The sequence below is a fragment of the Microtus ochrogaster genome, chromosome X (assembly GCF_000317375.1).
Source record: "Microtus ochrogaster isolate Prairie Vole_2 chromosome X, MicOch1.0, whole genome shotgun sequence".
NCBI lineage: Eukaryota > Metazoa > Chordata > Mammalia > Rodentia > Cricetidae > Microtus > Microtus ochrogaster.
In genome coordinates, this window is record NC_022026.1 from 54,234,880 (window position 1) to 54,247,985 (window position 13,106).

General features: G+C 38.8%; 2 pseudogenes; both read left to right on the forward strand.

The window, feature by feature from the left end:
- Nucleotides 1–2,735: 2,735 nt before the first annotated feature.
- On the forward strand, nucleotides 2,736–3,368 carry LOC101982405 (annotated as a pseudogene).
- A 4,957-nt stretch (nucleotides 3,369–8,325) lies between these two features.
- Nucleotides 8,326–13,106, forward strand: part of LOC101982695 — an 11,719-nt pseudogene continuing 6,938 nt past the window's right edge.

Sequence of the window (13,106 nt, forward strand, 5' to 3'; positions counted from 1 at the left end):
TTTTTTTGGTTTTTCGAGACAGGGTTTCTCTGTGGTTTTGGAGCCTGTCCTGGAACTAGCTCTTGTAGACCAGTCTGGTCTCGAACTCACAGAGATCCACCTGCCTCTGCCTCCCGAGTGTTGGGATTAAAGGCGTGCGCCACCACCGCCCGGCTCATGGTCTCTTAAATATATAAATTACAGCTACCTTATGATTTCAGGACTTACCACTTCGTATTGGATAACTAATTGGGAAAATCTTCCCTAGGAAAGAATATTTCACTCAGTTTTAGCATTCCTTAGGTGCTCATAGTTGCTTGTCTAGGTTTGAGGCCCCCATGGGATTTCCTTCATGTTAGCATATTGATGGGTGTCATCCTCCATCAGATATTGTTTAGGCAGTCATCTTGATGAAACTTCACAAGTATAGGTTCTCTGACATTTCTGTGAGATATAGTCTCACAGAAAACTTCCTGTTTCTCTGGCTCTAGCAATATCTTTGATCCCTCTTTCAATTAAATTAGCAATATCTAATGCTCCCTGAGCCTTAGGTGTAGCAGTTGTGTTGCAGATGTATCACTGGGCACTTAGTACCACATGACCTGCTGTTCTCTGCATTTTAATAGGTTATGCCTTTCTGTAATAGTCTTCATCTGTTACATAAAGAAGTTTCTTTGATGAGGAGTGTGAACTACACTTAACTGTGGCTATAAGAACAGATATTAGAATTTAGTTAGGAATTATGCTGCTGTTAATTTATCCTCTAAAATCCACACACTATTAGCTCCTACTAGTTGGCTAGGTTTCCAATACCAGGCCTGATTTCCCTCTTGTTGAGTGGCCCTGAAATCCAGTTACAGAGCTATGAACTTTTGCCAAAGTATAAATGTTACTATAGTTCTCTCAGGGTTCTCATGCTACACTGGTCATGATAGTTCAAAGGCATCCTATCTGGATAAGACAATGGTTGCTTCCCTCTCTTGGGAGTTTATATGGTATCTTCTTCTACCTGAAAGGTAGTGGTTAGAGAGGAGATTTTCATGTTACATCCAACTCAGGTCCACTGGATACTGTGTCTGAAGTACATGGTATCTTTAGCAATAGGGACCCATTGCCCAACCCCAAGGGGTAACCAGGGACAATAGCAATAGAAATAGCCTACAGTATTTTAGGAGTCTTTTGGACAACTCTGACTAGCAACTCAAAAGGGGGTTTCTCATGCCTGGTGTTAGGGTTTTAGTTCATCTATGGCTGTTGGGGAAAGCACTGTCAATCCAGGTGGATAAATTTCAATTAAAGTGTAAATGTACGTGTATATACATACTTATATGTATTATATATAATTTTAGGCAAGTAGATAATAATATGATTCCTTATGTCTTTTTCATGCAATCTTGCTTTTTTTTAACCTTCCTTGCTGTTCTTCACTACAGAACTCCCTCCCTAATTAAAGCTTCTTCAAATCTCTTGTACCTTGCTTTTCCCCTCTGTATTGTTCCTTCTCCCCATTGTTCCCCCTTTTTTCTGCTTTCACTAGCCTTACAGACCAGGCAGTGGTAACACACACCTTTAAACCCAGTAGCCACACTAGTTGCCACAGAACCCAGGCAGTGCATGCCTTTAATTTCAGTGCTGCATGCCTTTAATCCCAGAACTAGAGAGGATTATAAAATGGGAGGAGACAATTTTCAGTCTCAGTCTCATTCTGAGATGTCTAGAGTCAGGATTGCTATTTCAGACTGAGGGAGAGGTAAGAGCCAGTGACTGACAACTTTGCTTTTCCGACCTTCAGGTTGAATACCAGTATCTCTCTTTTGAGTTTTTATTAATCGTGCTTCATCAAGTAACAGAATTTTTTAGTCATACGGCAGATTTATTTATAGCTCAAACAAAGGGATATTAAATGGTATAATTGTGCTGCTACTTAAGTGTTGCTTCTTGTCCAATGACAATGGAGATGCCTGCAGGCCTCTGTTTCCAGGGATTATAATCTTGTAGGTAGTTGGCACCAGGGACTAAATTACCTTGGGTCTTATCTTAAAGTCTAGCCCTCAGATTTTCTTCCTGGAGCACAAGGAATCACATCTTTTTTTAAAATATTCTTTTAATTTTTTTAATTCTTTGTGAGTTGTCACATCATGAATCCCGATCCTGTTTCTCTTCCTGTCCCCTTACATCTACCCTCTGCCCATGGAACTCCCCTGAAAAAAACCACAAAATTTAAAAGAAAAACTGAAAAAAACAAGTCAAACAAAACAAAACAAAAGGAGAAGAATCTCACCATGCACCGTGGGGCTACTGGCAGTGGCACCAGGATTTATCCCTATTGCATGTACTGGATTTTTGGGAACCCATTGTCTTTGAATGAATACTTAGCCCAGCCTAGACATAGTAGGGATGGCCTTGGACCTTCCCCAAAGCAATGTTCCTAACCCTCTCTGAGGAGTGGATGGGGGTGGGGTGGATGGCTAAATATTTGGGGCCACACTTCACTATGTGTCCATAAATAGTGTAAAAAGGAAAACTTAGATTGTGTGTGGATTATCAACCTGCTAGTAAATGTTGACACAGAGCAAGCCCTTCTGGGTTTGATCAGAACACACTCCCTGCAGGAGCTTTCCTGGTCAAAAGTCCATCTGCTCAACAACACCCTTCTCCCCTTATCCACAGGGGATAATCTTCCAGTCCTGAAGAATCCATCCTCATGATGTCCTGTGTTTCTTTGCAGTTGCCTGGTGTTCAGTGTCACCATTGTGATGGCCAGCAGGCCTGCCATCTGGCAGCTAGGAGGCTTTGCTTTGACTACACTAGCATGGATCCTGTGCAGTGTCTCTATGTGCCTCTCGCAGTGGCGAGTGTGGTGTTTTCAGGAGCCCATGGATTCCAAGCCCAGAATGACTTTAGTGGGGATGTGGAAAACCTGCATTTACCACTAGGAAGGCAATTCCAACATTTCCAAAGTGTGTTACAAATATACCTACCAGGACAGCTTCATCCCTTTGGATATTCGAGTGGCTCAACACCTGCTACTGATCTCCAGCTTTCTCGGCATGATTGCCACAGTCACTGTCATTGTGGCTTTTTGGAAATTGTACTCAGGGAGACTCCGGAAGAAAGACACCTACAATCCATTCATCCTGCCAGGGATTCTGAACATCATTGCTAGCAGTTTTGTCTTCCTGTCCACCTTGTTCAACTATTTATCCATCATTCGCAACGATGGGATTGACTTCCCCCCATCTTTCCACACTCCTTCTTTCCCAGATATCCAGAAGGTTGGCACTGCACTGGCAATGGCAACCCTTTCTTCCTTTCTATTTCTAGTGGGTGGCATAACTTCTCTTTCTTTTACTCTTCCGCGGCATTCCGGAAAATATTCTGTCATTTAAATGTAATTTTTCAACTTACATACACTTGAAAATCCAAAATTACAAGGAGTAATCACAGATATTCTTCAAATACCCCATGCCTAAAATTCCCAGTTTCAGAAACTATCTCAAGAATGACAGGTGGCCTCCAGTTACATATCCTGTCTTGGCTGCTTCAGTTCATTGAGTGACTTATGGATTTTCATTAAATAAATTCCTGCCCACTTAGTCTTATGAGTTCTGGATTTTAATTAATATTGCTAAAAGTAAATAATTCAGGAACATAGTATGTATGGAAATGAGTGCTAGAATTCTTTAATTTCTCACATAATCTTCTAGTCCATAAAAAACAACCAAACAAAAACAAAATTAAAAAAAAAACTCGATACTGAGCCTGTTTCTCATGTCATGATAATAACAACCCCCCTTTTTATGAAATTTCCCCAAATTGTTGATGTTGAGAGACTGCCATAAGAAATCTCCCCATCCATGATGAGATTTATTAATTTTGATGACTTTCCCATGTTTTCACGCTCTCTCATTCAGTCCTTTAAGTCCAGTTTTCTTTTCTCTAAGTATTTTAAACTCATCCTATCCTTTCATGCCCATATTATCCCATACTATCTTGTAAAAAGTGGGTATTTTCTTTACATCTTCTAAGCATAATAAGTATCCCCTCTTGGTGCAGCATCAGGATTTTTCATGCCACTCTCTGTTGTATGACAGACACTTCTTGGGGATATATGAGCAAAATTTACTTCCGAGAGGGTATTGAAAGCAATAAAACTATTCTATTTAGATACAACTAGGAGAATCAGTGAGATGACCTGTAGTGAAAGACTACTTTTAGGATCAGGAATAACTCAAAGACAGCTCCATCACAGAAAAACCCTCTCCAGTATTGTCCTCTGTTCATGAAAGTGACCCAACACGTTTGGCAGTCTCCTTCCTTTCCCTGTCTGTCCCTACCGTATGTGTAATTTTGGGGAATGAGGGCGCTGAAAATGATAAACTTCAGGGCCTCTTAAGACGTTTGAATAAGTTACTTCCTGGGTCTTAAGAGCCTCCCTTCAAATGGAACTATTCAACTCAGATTAATTTGGTTCACCGCATTCTCCCCATACACGTTTTCCTGCAATTTATTTGTCACGTACAATGTACTCATACTGCCTTTTGGGTCATAATTTTCTGTACATTTGCATGTAAGTATGTTTTTGTGCCATCCTTTCTGCCTCTGCTCAATGAAATTTTTTTTTTTTTTGGAGACAGGGTTTCTCTGTAGCTTTGGAGGCTGTCCTGGAACTAGTCTTGTAGACAAGGCTGGCCTCAAACTCACAGAGATCCGCCTGCCTCTGCCTCCCGAGTGCACCATCATCATTCAGCTATGTCAATGAATTTTTAACAAAGTGGGTCAGTTGTCCTGTTAGTTAATTAACTCAACCTGAGGTTTTCGAGGAAGACCTGGGTAGAGTCATATATTTTTCTCTGATTATGGTGTATCAGATGCCACCAGGGACCTATCATTTTAGTACTTCCAGGTTTGATGCATTAGTCTGTGGCTCCATGAAGGGAAAGCTTAATACCTCTAAACACCTTAATCTAACTGTAACACAGCACTCAGGGTTTGTCCAGATAACTAATGGTTTCATCTTCTAATGGCCCTCTTTAGCATCCAACATAAATTAGGATCCCAGGGTCACTTTCTAATGTGTTTCTATTTAGCTAAGAAGATTTTTTCAATTTTATCTCACTCAGTCTGGCTACTTGTTTACTTCATGGTTCAATGCATGCAAAGAAGGCAGAGCTAATGTTTAGTTCTTATAACAGTTAATTTGTAAAGTTAAGAGAAAACACAAATTAGTTGCTATGTTGTCCAGTACATTTTAACTCTTTATTTCATGTTTTTCTTTTTTCTCTTTTCATCTATTTCTTGATATTGAAGTCATGAAACAATCTCTATGCTATAAGTATATAAATGGTCAAGGGCTGAGGTGCTTTAACATAGATGGGAGCTTTCTCAGCATGTAGAAGGTCCTATGTTTCTTCTTCTTCTTCTTCTTCTTCTTCTTCTTCTTCTTCTTCTTCTTCTTCTTCTTCTTCTTCTTCTTCTTGTTATTATTATTATTATTATTTATTTTGTTGAAAAAATTTCCACCTCCTCCATGCCTCCCATTTCCCTTCCCCTCCTCCCACTCCTTTCCCCCTCCCCCAACTCCTCTCTCCCTCTCCTCTCCCCCTCTCCCCACTCCTCTTTCCCTTCCCCCACTCCATTCCCCCTCCCTCTGGAGTCTGAAGAGCAGTCCGGATTCCCTGTCCTGTGGGAAGTCCAAAGTCCTTCCCCCTCCATCCAGGTCCAGGAAGGTGAGCATCCAAACAGGCTAGGCTCCCAAAAAGCCAGTTCATGCAGTAGGATCGAAACCTAGTGCCATTGTCCTTGGCTTCTCATCAGCCCTCATTGTCCGCCATGTTCAGAGAGTCCGGTTTTATCCCATGCTTTTTCAGTCACAGTCCAGCTGGCCTTGGTGAGCTCTCAATAGATCAGCCCCACTGTCACAGTGGGTGGGTGCACCCCTCGTGGTCCTGACTTCCTTGCTCATGTTCTCCCTCCTTCTGCTCCTCATTTGGACCTTGGGAGCTCAGTCCGGTGCTCCAATGTGGGTCTCTGTCTCTATTTCCATCCATCGCCTGATGAAGGTTCTATGGTGATATGCAAGATATTCATCAGTATGGCTATAGGATAGGGTCATTTCAGGTTCCCTCCCTATGTTTTTCCTTAAGTGTAAATCAATAATAAATAAATGCATTCCAAGTATAGATTATGCTTTTAGCCCTAATAATGATCAATATATGGCACGTCATGATTTGCCTGTACCCTTTCTACCTGCCTCAAATAAAATGTTATATTATTTGGCTATCAATTTCTGACAACGTGTTTTATCCATGTGAACTTCAATATACTTTGTTTTGTAACATTTTTAGAATGCAGCATGAGGCATGCTCAGTCCTTACTGGCTGTTTTCCTCCTGGCAGTCACTTTGTTACCTAGCTCCACTGGCTTTATATTGGTGGATATTTGTGCCCCTTTATTTTCTTGAAGGTCCATTTATTCTCTGAGACCTCACCCAATTCCACAGTAGACTACTCATACAGTGTGTGCTGGTCAGGGTTTTTCCACTTTATACAAACTCAAGTCATCTGTGAAGAGAGAACCTGAGATAGAGGAACTGCCTCTGTCAGACTGACTTGTGGCTATGTTTCTTAGTTAGGGTTCCTACTGCTGTGATGGAAAACCATAACCAAAAGCAACTTGGGGGAAGAAAGGGTTTGTTTGGCTTACCCTTCCAGATCACTGTTTGTCATCCAAGGAAGTCAGGATAGGAACTCAAACAGGGCAGGAACCTGGAGGCAGGAACTAATAGAGACACTACAGAGGAGTGCTGCTTACTGGCTTGATTCCTCTGGCTTGCTCAGCTTGCTTTCTTATAGAACCCAGGACTGCCAGCCAAAGGATGACCCTGCTGATAATAGATTCAGCTCACCTTCATGAATCTATAATTAAGAAAATGCTCTACAAGCTTCCCTACAGCCTGATGTTCTAGACACATTTACTTAACTGAGGCTCCCTTCTCTTTGATTACTCCTGTTTGTGTCAAGTTGAGAAAACTAGCCAATATAACATGTGTGTGATGCATTTTCTTAATAAATGATTGCTCTAGGAGGGCCCTGCTCATAATGATGGTGGTAATGGGTTGTACAGGAAAGAAAACTGAACAAGATATGGAGTGAAAACCAGTTCAATTAGCAGCAGACCTGTAATGTCCAAAATCCTTCCAGTAATGAGCTTAAGTGGAAAATACCATGTAGTAGAGAAAGAACCTCAGGGTTCCCAGAAAAGTGGTAACCCCTTGATCATCTGGTGCATAATCCTAACTTCTCATGCTGAATCTGCTAAATGGTACAAGGTGTTAGAAGTAAAAGACGCCTTTTTTTTTTTTTTTACATTCCTTTAAACTCTGACTCATGGTAGCTTTTGCTTTGGGATGTGAGATTGCTTCCATTGGAGTTCACCAGCAATGCATTTGGATAGTCCTCCTGAAAGTGTACAGAGACAGTCCCTGCTTTTTATTAGTTTCTTTGAAAAAATCTCATGGGCCTAATTTTGCCTTGGGAGTTATTATAACACATTATATCTATATGATATTTAGTATGTATGCTACCAGAGTCAGAGTAGATGAAAATAGCGTTAGAACCCTAACCTTTCTGACCAGTTGAGGCTACTAGGTTTCCTAATAGAATTCTAGATAACATGAAAAAAACACTACATCCGGGATATATTTTTTTTTGGCACGAAAGTATTCTCATCTCAAGTTATAGTCATCATTTAAGTATTTGAACCAAAGACAATCTTTGATCCTTTCAAGACATGAGTGGATATTACCAAATACAGACTCCCAAACCTATATCAATCTCAAAACACCTCTGTAACTGGGATGATCAACTGAAATGATTCTTTAGTCAGATAAAGTGGGATTTTATGGAAGTCACAGCATTGAGCATGTCCCATATCCGCTTCTTGTTATTTGTGGCAGGAGAAAAAAAAACCTTGGAATAAAACTGAAACCTATAGCCTCTTTTGCAAAAATCTGAATATATTAGCATCATTGTGGCCCTTATAAGAGCTATAGTTGCCACAACACTGATAATAGTAGGAAATTCTAAGCTTGCATTGGGGAAAATTAGAATCCCTCAAATTCCATCAGATAAAAACCAAACTAGAATTAATTGGGCTTTCATAACTAACTAGAAGTATACTAATAAAATATCAAGCAACCCTCCTAGAAAACTCAAGAGATAACTATAAAAACATGGGCACTCTACATTTAACCTCGGATCTGATTGCTTGTGCACTGAGATCACCTTCTGTACCTCTTTGATCTTGGCTGATGTAAGCGAGCAGCCCCTAGTCAATCCAGAGGAGATGTGGTTTGCTAGTGAAGACAGTAATGTTGCAAATAAATATGCAATGGTCAGTCAGCGAATAATGCCTGAAAGATCTCCATCACCCCCTTCTTCTGTCCAAAATGCCAAACAAATAGCCTTAACAATGGGACTTATTCTGCATAAAGGTGAAAAGATTTCTATGAAAATTAATTTGAAGTATGCTTTCATGATCTTATTTACTCCTTATGCCATCAGAAAAGAGTGACGACGATTAATAACCCACATCTCTGATTCTTTTGCCTGCTCTTTGGACCCTTTCTTCCATTTGTGTCACCGCATCCAGCCTTTATATGAGAATGTATTTCTAGTCTTATCACAACTTATTATGACATTTTAAATTGATATCCTTTGGAGGCCTGCTGTTTTCTGAAGGGAACAGAGGAGAAATGGACCTGCGGGAGATGTGGGGTAGGGAACTGGGAGAAGTGGACAGAGGGAAGGTTGTGCTCAAGACGTATTGCATAAGAGAAGAATAAATAGAAATTATATATAAACAAAATTTCTAAATTTCTTGGAAACTACTCAACTGTCTAAACAAGTGGCAGTCATTACTAAGAACCATAACAAGGCCCTAGATTAAGAGACAGACAGACAAAAAGACAGATTTACAGATTTTTCTGAGAGTTATCAATGTTCTCTCCAAAGATAGATGAGGTGTGGCTGTTCTTCATCCTGAGGTAGCATTGCCCTCCGTTGACTACAGCTTTTGTGTGTTGACCCCCTTCTTATTGTCCTAACGAGTCACAGAAGATTTCACCTCAGTACTGTTGGTCTCATAGAAAACATAACTGATCCTCAGTCCTAAATTTTTCAGCTAGAACTAATTCTTAATCCTGATACATTGCAGAAAGGATCTTTGCTTCCTTTTGAAATTTCACAATTCAGGTCTTTAAAGGTGGGGGTTCCTTGGACTTCCCACAGGGCAGGGAACCCTGATTGCTCTTCGGGCTGAGGAGGGGGGGACTTAATTGGGGGAGAGGGAGGGAAATGGGAGGTGGTGGCGGGGAAGAGACAGAAATCTTTAATAAATAAATAAATTAAAAAAAACAAACCTGTGTCATTGTCAACTTGACAGTAGGTAGAGTTGGGTGCTTAGTTTTAATTATCAACTTGAAAATCTTTAATAATTTGGGAGGAGGACTTCGGAGCATGTCTGTGAAGAAAACTAAAATAGAATCTAAGACATGACAATGTACAGAAGCAATTTTGTTGTCCTAAATGTAGAAGATGCTGCTCACCTTGGACACAAAATATGTGTGCTGTTGAAGCTGCAGAACTTGTTCTAAACCTAGAGGTACTAGAGTAAAAACCTGTCATTTGAGATGTGTTAGTGAATCTAAAAGAAGATTAAATGTGAGAAAATCACATCTTATGACACAACAGATAATGCATGGTCTTATGTATCCCAGGATCAACTCACTATTGAGCAGAAGATGACCTTGAATTTCTTCCCTAGACCCCCACCCTTGTTTTGGGATAACAAGCATGTATCACCATAACTACTTGTGTAATGTTGATCTCAGGGCTTCCTGCATGCTAGGTAAGCACTAGCAGTACATTTTTTTACACATTAGAATAACTCAGGAGAGAAAAGATATTGACGATGTTATTGTATCTTCAACAATGGTATTAACTCTACAGCTTTATGTTTGTGCCTCAGCTTTGTTTTAAAATAGTATTTTAATTTATACTCATGCTGATTTGGATAATTATTTACATATACCTAGGAGCATTTTTAGTACATATTTTCATACAATATGTTTTGAAAGTCTTTACACCGCTGTGTAAAAGATTCTTCCAGATACCCCCTCCCTTCCTAACAGTACAAATTTATGTTCTTCCTTACCACTTGTTTTATTTACCTCTCTCTCCTTAGGGATCTCCCATTTTACCAATCAGATCATTTATATTCTGATGATACCTCTTATTCTTGTTCTACCTTCTTCTGTGTTTGTTTAGCAACCAGCACTCCATAAGGAGTTCCTCTTTCCCCATTCCTCTTATGAGATCACTTCTTCTATCCCACTATTCTCAGTTAAGATCTTCTTATCTTCTTGCATATTTATCTGCCTCGCCTTTCCTATGGAGCCCCCTTTCTGATTTCCCTGATCAAATGATTTATATCTTTGTATTCTCCTCTCTATTGCTCCTCAACCCCTCTATTCTGGCAATGGCCCATTTTACTTTTCAAGATATATGTATATATATACATACATACATACATACATACATACATACATATATATTCACATCTATATGCTATATTATCACATCTGAACATTTGGAGCTATAAGCCTCCAATAAGAAAGGACATGTGACATTTCTATTTCTAGTTCCAGGTTATTTCCCAGAATATTATCTTTTCTTTATTCATCCATTTACCTGCAAATTTCATGTTTTCATTTTTCTTTATGGATGAATAGGATTTGATATGTACCACATTTTCACAATTCATTAGTTGGTTGAAGGACATAGAGGTTGTTTTCATTCCATAGCAATTATGAATGAAGCATCGGTGAATATATCTGAGCATATACCTGTGGAATATGCTGTCCAGTCCTTTGGGCATATGTCAAGACTGGAACAGTTGTGTCATATAGTAGATTTGTTTTCAGTCTTTCGGAAACACACACTGATTTATATAGTTGCTTCAACACTTTGAATTCCTACAACAGTGAATGAAAGTTCCTTTTTTCCTGCAACCCCTCCAACATTTTCTGTCAGCTGTTCCATTCATCTTTTCCATTCTGACAGAGGTAAGATGAAATCTCAAATTTGTATTGATTTAAATTTCCCTAATTTTAGGGATGATGAACATGTTTGTTTATATTTCTTAGTCATTTTTTTCACTTCTGGGAACTTTTTATCCAACTCCCAGGCCCGCTTGCTGGATGAGTCATTTGTTGTTGTTGTTGCTGCTTTGAATCTGTTTTTTTTTTGAGTTGTTATAATATATCTCAATATTTGGTGTTATAATACTTCTACATTGGTGTTTGTGTTCAGGAATATTTTGACTGAACACAATATTTGGTGACTTTTGAGGGATCATATGAATTTTAGGTTAGTTTATTTTTCTGTTTCTATGAGGGATGAGATGGAGATTTTGATTGGAATTGCATTGAATCTGTAAATAACTTTAGATAGCCTCATCATCTTCACAATGTTAATTCTACCTATCATGAGTATGGGATATCTTTCAACTTTTCATGTCTTTATCTCTTTATTTTGAACCTTAAAGTTTTTTTTATTATAGAGGTCCAACACATCTGTGATTATTTATTTATATAAATAAATATTATAAATAATTTATAACATTATTTATTTCTAGACATTTTATTTTCATCATGGCTATTGTTAATAGGAGTGTATACTTCTCTGTATTTTTATTGGTGTTTATAGAAAAGCTATTGGTATTGCCCTTTGAGTAGTCTATCACTTTCTTGAATTTATCATTTCTATAAATTTTCTGGTAAATGTTTGTGGGTTTGGGGTCTTGAAACTGTTTAGTATCATTCCATCTGTAAACATGGATAGTTTTGCTACTTCTTTCCCTATTTGTATCCTTTCAATTTCTTTATTTTGCTCCATTGCTCCATCTAATACTTTGAATACAACGTTGAAAAGGAGTGGGGATAATGGATGTCACTGTCTTGTTCCTAAATTCAGTTAGATTGCTTCAAGCATTTCTGTATTTAGAACAGAGGTTCTCAAGATGTGGGTCATGACCCCTTTGTGTGGGGGGGCTCGAATGACTCTTTTACTTGGGTCAAATATCAGGCATCCTACATTTTAGATAGATATTCATATTATAATTCATAACAGTAGCAAAATTACAGTTATGAAGTAGCAACAAAAACAATTTTATGGCTGGAACTGGATAAAAGGGTCACAACATTAGGAAGGTTGAGAACCATGGATTTAGAATTATACTGGCTGTTGGCTGCTTGTATACACATTTTACTATATTGAGGTATGCTCCTGGTAATCATACATATTCTCAGACTTTTATCATGAAAACAAGTTGGATTTTGCCCAAGACTGTTTTCTGCATTTATTGAGTGAATCATGTGATTTTTGTCTTTAATCTCACTTATGTGGCTTATTACATTTATAAATTTGCATATATTCAACTATGCCCACATTTCAGAGATAAGGCCAACTTGATCATGATGAACAATGTTTGGGATTCATGTCTGTATATTGATTGTAAGTATTTTATTGAGGGGTATTGAGTCTATATTCATTAGGAATATCAGCTTGTAGTTTTCTTTTATTGTTGTGGTTTGGATATTAGAGTGATACTGGTTTTGTGGGAGGAGTTTGGGAATTCTTCTGCGTGATTTTTTTGAACAGTTTAAGAACTATGTGTAGGCCTTCTATGAATGCCTGATCATTCTGTGAATCCAACTACTCCTGGATTTTTCTTGGCTGAAAGGATTTTTATTATTATTTAAATTTTTTCATTTTTATGGGTCAATTTAAGTTATTGACTTCTATTTGATTTAATTTTTTTTATTGAGAAAAGAAAAAAAAAGTTTCCGCCTCCTCCCAGCCTACCATTTCCCTCCCCCTAATCCCACCATTCTTCCCCTCCGCCCACTCATCTCCCCCTCCCTCTCCAGTCCAAAGAGCAGTCAAAGTTCCCTGCCCTGTGGAAAGTCCAAGGTCCTACCCACTCCATCCTGGTCTAGGAAGGTGAACATCCAAACTGGCTAGGCTCCCACAAAGCCAGAACATGAAGTAGGATCAAAACCCCGT